This window comes from Monodelphis domestica, chromosome 6, assembly GCF_027887165.1.
Source record: "Monodelphis domestica isolate mMonDom1 chromosome 6, mMonDom1.pri, whole genome shotgun sequence".
Classification (NCBI taxonomy): Eukaryota; Metazoa; Chordata; class Mammalia; order Didelphimorphia; family Didelphidae; genus Monodelphis; species Monodelphis domestica.
In genome coordinates this window covers 154,638,893-154,647,113 of record NC_077232.1, presented here as the reverse complement: position 1 = coordinate 154,647,113, position 8,221 = coordinate 154,638,893, and the positions used below count along the sequence as shown (strand labels likewise).

The 8,221-nt window shown below is 35.1% G+C and overlaps 1 pseudogene; it reads left to right on the top strand.

The window, feature by feature from the left end:
• The first annotated feature begins 429 nt into the window (after window positions 1-429).
• On the top strand, window positions 430-7,373 carry LOC107649238 (60S ribosomal protein L23a-like; annotated as a pseudogene).
• Window positions 7,374-8,221: the final 848 nt, after the last annotated feature.

Here is an 8,221-nt window from a genome sequence, read left to right as displayed (position 1 = left end):
ACCATACAAAGAGAATCACTTTTCTATTTACACGGTTTTAAGATCTCAACTTGTTTTTTTTTTCCTTTTCCTTTAAACCTTTACCTTCCATCTTAGAATCAATACTGTGTATTGGTTCAAAGGCAGAAGAGTGGTAAAGGCTAAGCAATGTGAGTCAAGTGACTTGCCCAGGGTCACACAGCTAGGAAGTGTCTGAGACCAGATTGAACCCAGGACCTCCCATCTCTGGGCCTGGCTCTCAATCCACTGTGCTACCTAGCTGGTCCCTCAACTTGTTTTAATTAGAAATCCTACTTTCTACTTTATTTTATAGGATTTTAAGTACTAAACCTCTGGTCAAGTATAATTGTAGTTAATAATGCTGCTAGTCTGGGTTTAAATCTTTCAGAAATGCATTCTTCTTGAGAGTCCTTTGCCTATCCCATACCAATGTCCATAGCAGAATGTGCTTTTGTGGAGGTGAAACAGGTGAATTGCCCTAGATCAGTGATCATCATCAGTGATGATGAACCTTTTGGAGATTGAGTGTCAGGCCCTACCCCGACTCCATTCCCCAGACCCAGTGGCATGCCCCATCTCCCCACCAAGTGCTGGGTATCCCTGTCTCCCCCTTCCCCAACACAGGGTATGGAGAAAGAACTCCCATTGGACTGCTGGGCAGAGAAGCAGGTGAAGTGAGGAATGTCCTCAGGGAGTGTAGAGAGGGGAGAGGAGTGGCCCAAGCACTCTCCTCCCCTCCAAATCTGCCACCTATGAGCCACCTACATTATCCCCTTTTAACTCTAGAATTCCCACCTTCTATTTTGATTATTCATATGGTCAAATATACTGATGGTTTTCCTAATATTAAATCAGCCTTGCATCCCTGATGTAAACCCCACCTGATCATAGTGAATAATTCTTTAGATATATTGTTGTAGTCTCTTTGCTAATATTTTTCTTAAGATTTTTGCATGGATGATGTGCTTTTATAAGAAAAAAGTTTAAGTTATTTTAAGGTGTATTAATTGGAATTCTGAACCCTTGGGCTTCATCCCCAGAAGTCCTTCAGTATTTCCCAGAATTCTTCTCCTTTCTCTACTACATTGCAGGTCACATTTCTCTAAGTTTTCTGTAACTCCTCCCTCTCTCTCTTTCTTATCAAGATCACAGCTGGAGTTAGTTGGCTCCTTTTAACTCTAGTTTTTATTTTAATAAATCTTATAAATATAACACTTGAGTTATGATACATTAATTTTTAAGTCTCAGAAAGGGTAAGAAATTTGCTGCCTCCTGGAATCCAGAGACTGAACTCCTTGTGGAAGATGCCCCTGGAGACTGCATACTGTTCCAGGAGATCCTGATCAAACCAGAGGTGCAGAATTGAACTTGTGAGGTTTAATTAATTTGTTTTCTTAAATTCATTTCTGGTGAGGCAGGGAATTTAAAGCTTACCAGTAGGTAGTGAGGCAGGGCAGCAAGCAGGGAGGCAGGCAGGCAGGTTCAAGTCCCTTTCTGGTCCCCAGAAATGAGGTAGGGAAATGGAGGGAAAGATACAAATAGGAAGGGAAGGAAGGTGACCAGGGTTCTTTGTAGGTAGACTAGGGAGTATATTAAATTAGGCTAGAATCCAGGGAAAGTTAGGTAGGTTTATTTAGGGTTAGAAAGGGAAAGTTTAGAACAGGCAGGGAAAGCTAGATCTCCAGCAGCTCTCCACCTATGTTAGGGGGAAAAAGTCACCAAAACTTGCACTTCTCTCCTTTTTTATTCTCCTTCTGACCCTTTCCGCAAAGGAAATGGGAAGTGTCAGGAGAAGTTGCAATAGTGAGTTCTGGGAGATGTCGTCTCCCAGAATTTAGGTCCACTTCAAAATGCACAATGTTCTTTAAAGAAATCTGTCAGTAATTTTCTTTCTCTGTTTTTGGTCTTCCTTGCTTATGATCATCACTGCTTTTGTATCATAAAAAGAATTTGGTAGGACTCCTTTGCATGAGCAAAATAGTTTGTATAGTATTGAAATCAATGGTCCTTTAAATGTTTGATAGAATTCATTTGTGAATCCATCAGGCCAGGGGATCTTTTGTTGGGGAATTCATGAATAGCTTGCTCAATTTATTATTCTGAGATGGGATTATTTAAGTATTCTTTTTCTTCTTTTGTTAATCTACACAATTTATATTTTTGCAAATATGCATCCATTTTGTTTAGATTATCAGAATTATTATCAAATAATTGAGCAAAATAGGTTCTAAAAATTGCTTTAATTTCTTCCTCATTGGAAGTGAAATCACCTAATACTCTACTTTTTTAAATATAACCAGCTCTCATTATTATTCATTAGTTCAATATTTCTTATACTTTCAATTTTAATAATTTTTCCTTTGTTTTTAAGGATTTCCAATTTAGTTTTTAATTGGAGGTTTTTAATTTGTTCTTTTTCTATTGTTTTAAGTTGCATGCCCAAATCATTGATCTCTGTTTTCTCTATTTTATTGATATAAGCATTCAGAGATATAAATTTTCCTCCCATTACTGCTTTCAGTGTATCCCATATATTTTGATATGTGGTTTCTTCATTGTCATTCTTTTCAATGAAATCAGTAATTGTTTCTATAATTTGTTCTTTGGCTCCCCCATTTTGAAGAATTGGATTATTTAGTTTTTATTTTTTTAATTTGCTTTTCCATGAACCCTTATTGATTATAATTTTTATTGCTTTATGATATGAAAAATTTGCATTTATTATTTCTGCTTTTCTTTGTTTGGTTGTGAAGTTTTATGCCCCGATACTTGGTCTTTTTTGGTATACATTTAGTATGCTGTTGAAAAAAAGGCATATTCCTTTTTATCCCTATTAAATTTTCTCCAGAGAGCTATTCAATCTACCTTTTTTAAAATTTAATTTATTTCCTTTATTTTTTCTTATTTATTTTTTGGTTAGGTTTATCTAATTATGATAGAGGAAGGTTGAAGTCCCCTACTAGTTTAGTTTTACTCTCTGTTTTCTCCTTAAGATCTTTAGTTTCTCCTTTAAAAATCTGAATGTTTTACCATTTGATGCATATATGTTGAGTATTGGTATTTCTTCATTGTCTATACTGGTATCTGCTTTTTATCAATATGTAATTATCTTCCTTATCTCTTTTAATCAGATCTATTTTTTGCTTTAGATTTTCTAAGATTATGGTTGCTACTTATTTTGTTTAAGTTGAAGCCCAATAGATTCATCTCCAGCCTCTTACCTTTATTTTGTGTGTGCCTGCTTCAAATGTGTTTCTTGTAAACAACATATATAGTAGGGGTCTGCTTTTTTTATAATCAACTCTGATATCCACTTCTGTTTTATGGGTGAGTTCATCTCATTTACATTCATAATTATAACTACCATATGTGTATTCCCCTCCATCTTGGTTTCCTCTTTCGATCCTGCCCTTTCTTGTTCACTCTTTCCCTTCACACCAGTGTTATTTTTAATCACTTCCCCCTTCCTCCCTCACTTATATTACTTTCCTTCCCAGCAGCACTCTTCAAATTCCTTCCTACTTCTTTACAGGGTCTTTTAATCACCCCCAACTTCTCCCTCCCTTAATTTACTCCCTTCCCCATCACTACATTTCTTATTCCTCTTCTAATTCTCTATAGCGTAAGATTCTATACCACAATGATTCTGACTGTTCTTTCCTCTCTTTAGATCCAGAAAGAACCATAGAGATCATCTAGTCCAATTGTCTAATTTTACAGGTGAGGAAATAAGTACAAAGAAATTCGATGTCTTGCCCATAGGCACAGCTAATAAGCATCTAATTCAAGGTCTTCCTGATTCCAATCCTAACTCTCTATTGATTAAATTATAGTACCTTTATAAAGGTAGTGAGTAATGAAGATCTGGACTAGGTTAGTGCCAGGTTAAGTAATGGGTGGGGGAAATGATAAAAGGAATTTTGACATAGCATGTTAAGTGACCACATATTAGTGAAGGAGAGCTATATTATAAAATGACTCTAAGACTTTTTACCTTGGAAACTTGAAAAATGAAAGAATTCTTGAAAGGGAGAGCTTTTGTGCAGGAAAAAAAAAAACCTGACAATTTTATTGTGGGACATATTAAGGAAATGGCAGTGAAGTGGAAAAATTAATAGAGTATCCTAACAGACATATAGGATTTGGATTTTATTCTCAAATGGTAATAATATAAATACGAATTGGGGTATAGATTTACTTTTGAGGAAATTGGGCACATCTACGAATATGGAGAAAGAATTTTATATTCAAACTCTTTTTTTCTATTTATATTGATCTAAATATAGATTTAAAGATATGAATGTCCTCTTTGGGAAGCATTTGAATTGGGTGTTTCAATGTTCTGTCCATTCATTTTTTTCATTTATTTTACATTGTACTATTTTCAAATTGCCCAGTTTTTTTCATTAATTTACATTTTTACAATTCTACACTACAATAGAAAAATATGTATTTTACAGAATTACAATCTGTTCTCCCCAGTGCTTGTGTTTACCTGGAACTGAGAATCATTGCAGAGAAAACTCTAATAACCACTCAAGCAAGGACTTCAGACTTGGGGAAATATTCAGATGATAGAATGATTTTGTTTTCATTAGAATATTTGAAGTCTTATGGAAAGAGTCAACAAATACCATAAATAAAATGGAAATGTTAGATGATATTCTGGCCCAAAAAAGTAAAGTTTTGTTTTGGGAAAAGAGAATGTTATAGGAGATGATAAATATGATGAAAGAATAAGAGTTGTCTTTATTAAATCAAGCATGAAATATTTCAGTATGTGGTTATTTTTGAGAGATAACAATCCATTGGGAAAAAATGAGTTGTTTATAAACTTAATTTATGTTGGGGGAATTTATTAGAGTAATGTCTAGAGATTTTCTTAACATGGAACCTTGTCAGAATTTTTAGCCATATGATAATACACAGATCATTATAAAACATTAAGAATCAAACAAAGAAAGAGGCCTACAAAATTAGAAGTATTGACTATAGTGTCTGTGTTTAAGAATGGTTTACTAGTTTTTTAAATAAATGTTCTTTGAGAAATATATTTATAACTTCTATAAGAATTAAAAATATTCAACAAATAAAAATAGAGTGCAATCAGACTACAATCACTACAAATTGGATTTTATCCAGTAAATCACACAGGAAAAAAATTATGTAAAGAGAAAGTGTCAGATTTTTATCTCAAGAAGAAAAGGGCCAATTAAAATTGGGCCAGATCCAAACCTTTGTAATCCAGGGTCTTACAGCTGAGTAGTGTGAGATCTAATTCATTATAATTTGAAATAAACCATTAGATTTATAGTGATTGCCCCTCAAAATAACTAAAATTTGAATCATGTTTAGATTATCTTACAATTAAATCTGAATTTCTATCTTATTTCTTAATTGTCATTTTAGATACTGCTTTATTTCTTTTCCTCTATATTCAGATTTATTTTTGGATAAAGGTAGGCACTGGAGTTTTAATCTCACTGATAAAAGGAATTCCAGAGTTAGGAAAATCCTACAAAAGCAAGTTAACTCCTCTTCAATTTGGGAGTCTTAGTGGCCTAGAGTAAGGGGTCAAGCTCAAGTAGAAATGAAGATCACTAATTTGTACACAAGGATCCATGTGGGCTATCAACTTAGTTTTTAAAACTTAATATTGCCTATGTTTTAGTGTATTTTATTGATTTTTTTCAATTTGAATTAATTTATTTAGTCAATCTAGAACATTATTCCTTGGTTACAATAATGACAATATTCCCCTCACTCCCCTAAACCTACCCTTCCTGCAGCTGATGTGCAATTCCACTGGGTATTACATGTGTCCATGTTGTTGATGTTTGCACTAGGATGTTCCTTTAGAGTCTACATCCCCAATCATATCCCCACGACCCATGTAATCAAGTAGTTATTTTTCTTCTGTTTTTCTACTTCCATAGTTTTTCCTCTGAATGTGGATAATGTTCTTTCTCATAGATCCCTCCAGGTTGTTCAGGATCACTGCATTGCCACTAATGGAAAAGTCCATTACATTCGATTGCACCACAATGTATCAGTCTCTGTGTACAATGTTCTCCTGGTTCTGCCCCTCTCACTCTGCATCACTCCCTGGAGATCATTCCAGTCTCCATGGAATTCCTCCAGTTTATTATTCCTTTTAGCACAATAGTATTCCATCACCAAAATATAGCACAGTTTGTTCAGCCATTCCCCAATTGATGGGCATCCCCTCATTTTCCAATTTTTGGCCACCACAAAGAGTGCAGCTATGAATATTCTTGTAAAAGTCTTTTCCTTATTCTCTTTGGGGTACAAACCCAACAGTGCTATGGCTGGATCAAAGGGCAGACAGTCTTTTAGCACCCTTTGGGCATAGTTCTAAATTTTTTTTATACATAACTGTAGAAAGTTTCCTGGAAGAAAAAAAAAGACATATTTTAGATGGATCTTAAGTAATTCTAATCTTTAGGAGTAGTTCAATATTAAATTATTGCCTAATATGGCATTCTGAATCACATACCTAGGAAGAAAGCATGTTTAGAATATGATTTTGGGTTTTCTCCAAGATAACATTGAAAATGAAGAAGGAAGCAGTTGATCCAACCAAGCAGAAGTGAAGTTCAAGACCTTGAAAGCCAAGAAAGCAGTTTTGAACAGTGTCCACAGTCACAAAAAGAAGATATGAACCCCAAACACCTTCCAGGGACCCAAGGCATTAAGACATTGAAAGCAGCCTAAATACCCTAGGAAAAGTGTCCCTTAGAGAAACAGGTTTTATCACTATGCCTTCATTAAGCTACCTTTGACCACTGAATCTGCTATGAATGAGATTGAGAAAATACACCTGTCTTCATTGTAGACATCAAGGCCAACAGTCATCAGATCAAGAAGGTGGTAAAGAAGCTGTATGACATCAGTGTGGCCAAGGTCAACACACTGATCCAACCTGAAGGAGTGAAAAAGGTCCATGTCCAACTTGCTCCAGACTACAATGCTTTTGATGTTACCAACAAAAATGTAATCACCTAGGGGGCAGCTGGGTGGTTCAGTGGTTTGAGAGCCAGGCCTAGAGACGGGAGGTCCTAGGTTCAAATCTGGCCTCAGATACTTCCTAGCTGTGTGACCCTGAGCAAGTCACTTAACTCCAATTCCCTAGCCTTTCTCATTCTTTTGTCTTGGAACCAATATACAATATTAATTCCAAGATGGAAGGTAAGGGTTTAAAAATAATGTAATCATCTAAACTTCATTCAGTTATTCTGCTCCACTTATAATAAAAAGATTTCCAAGGGAAAAAAAGAAAGTGGCTGGCATACATCTTTCAAATGCTTTTTTGTTAACTTCAGAATTCGCTTTCATTTTCTTCTTTCTCATCTGTGACAACATTTTGAAGAAAAGGAAGTATACCTGTGATGCTACCTGCTTTCTCTATCTCACTAGCCTCCCTCAGACTAGAGAAAGGCCCTCAGTTTGTAAGCTATGAATAAACCTATCTGAAATCTTTATTTTCTACTAAGATATGTCATTCCCCTAATAAATACATGAATTTTAAAAGATGACTCAAAGCCAACAGAATGTAAAGCACAGAAAGCTGACCTCAACATCAGAAAATCATTCTAATTTTTATATGTATTGACTGTATGGCCCTTCTCTACATCTAAAACAATATTAAAGAGAGAAGGAGAAAGAGAGTAAGACAGAGGTAAAGACAGAGAAACAGAAAAGTACATGAGAAATATAGAGATACAGGACAAAGAAAAAGAGAAATACAGGTTCAGGGGAAAAAATCGAAACACAGAGAGACAGAGATTGAGAGATAAAGGCAGAAACAGGGGGAGAGAGAGACTAAGCCAGAAAAATAGATAAAAAGACAGACAGAGGAAGACACAGAGACAGAGTGAAACAGAAACAAAGAGAGAAACCTAGACACTCAGAGACAGCAATTGAGAGATTGACGTATATATATATATATATATATATATATATATATGGAGAGAGAGAGAGAGAGAGAGAAAGAGAGAGAGAGAGAAGAGACAGAGAAATGGCTAAGGAGAAGGAATGGGTAGGGGGAGGAGGGGAGAGAGAAAATGAGAAACATAATTAACATAAAATAATGCTCTTCTGTTATTGGAGGACCTATATTTCTATAAAATCTTAGACAGAGCTCTCAATATGCAATATTTCACATCTTCATTTTACCTAAATTTATTTTTCTTACCAGATT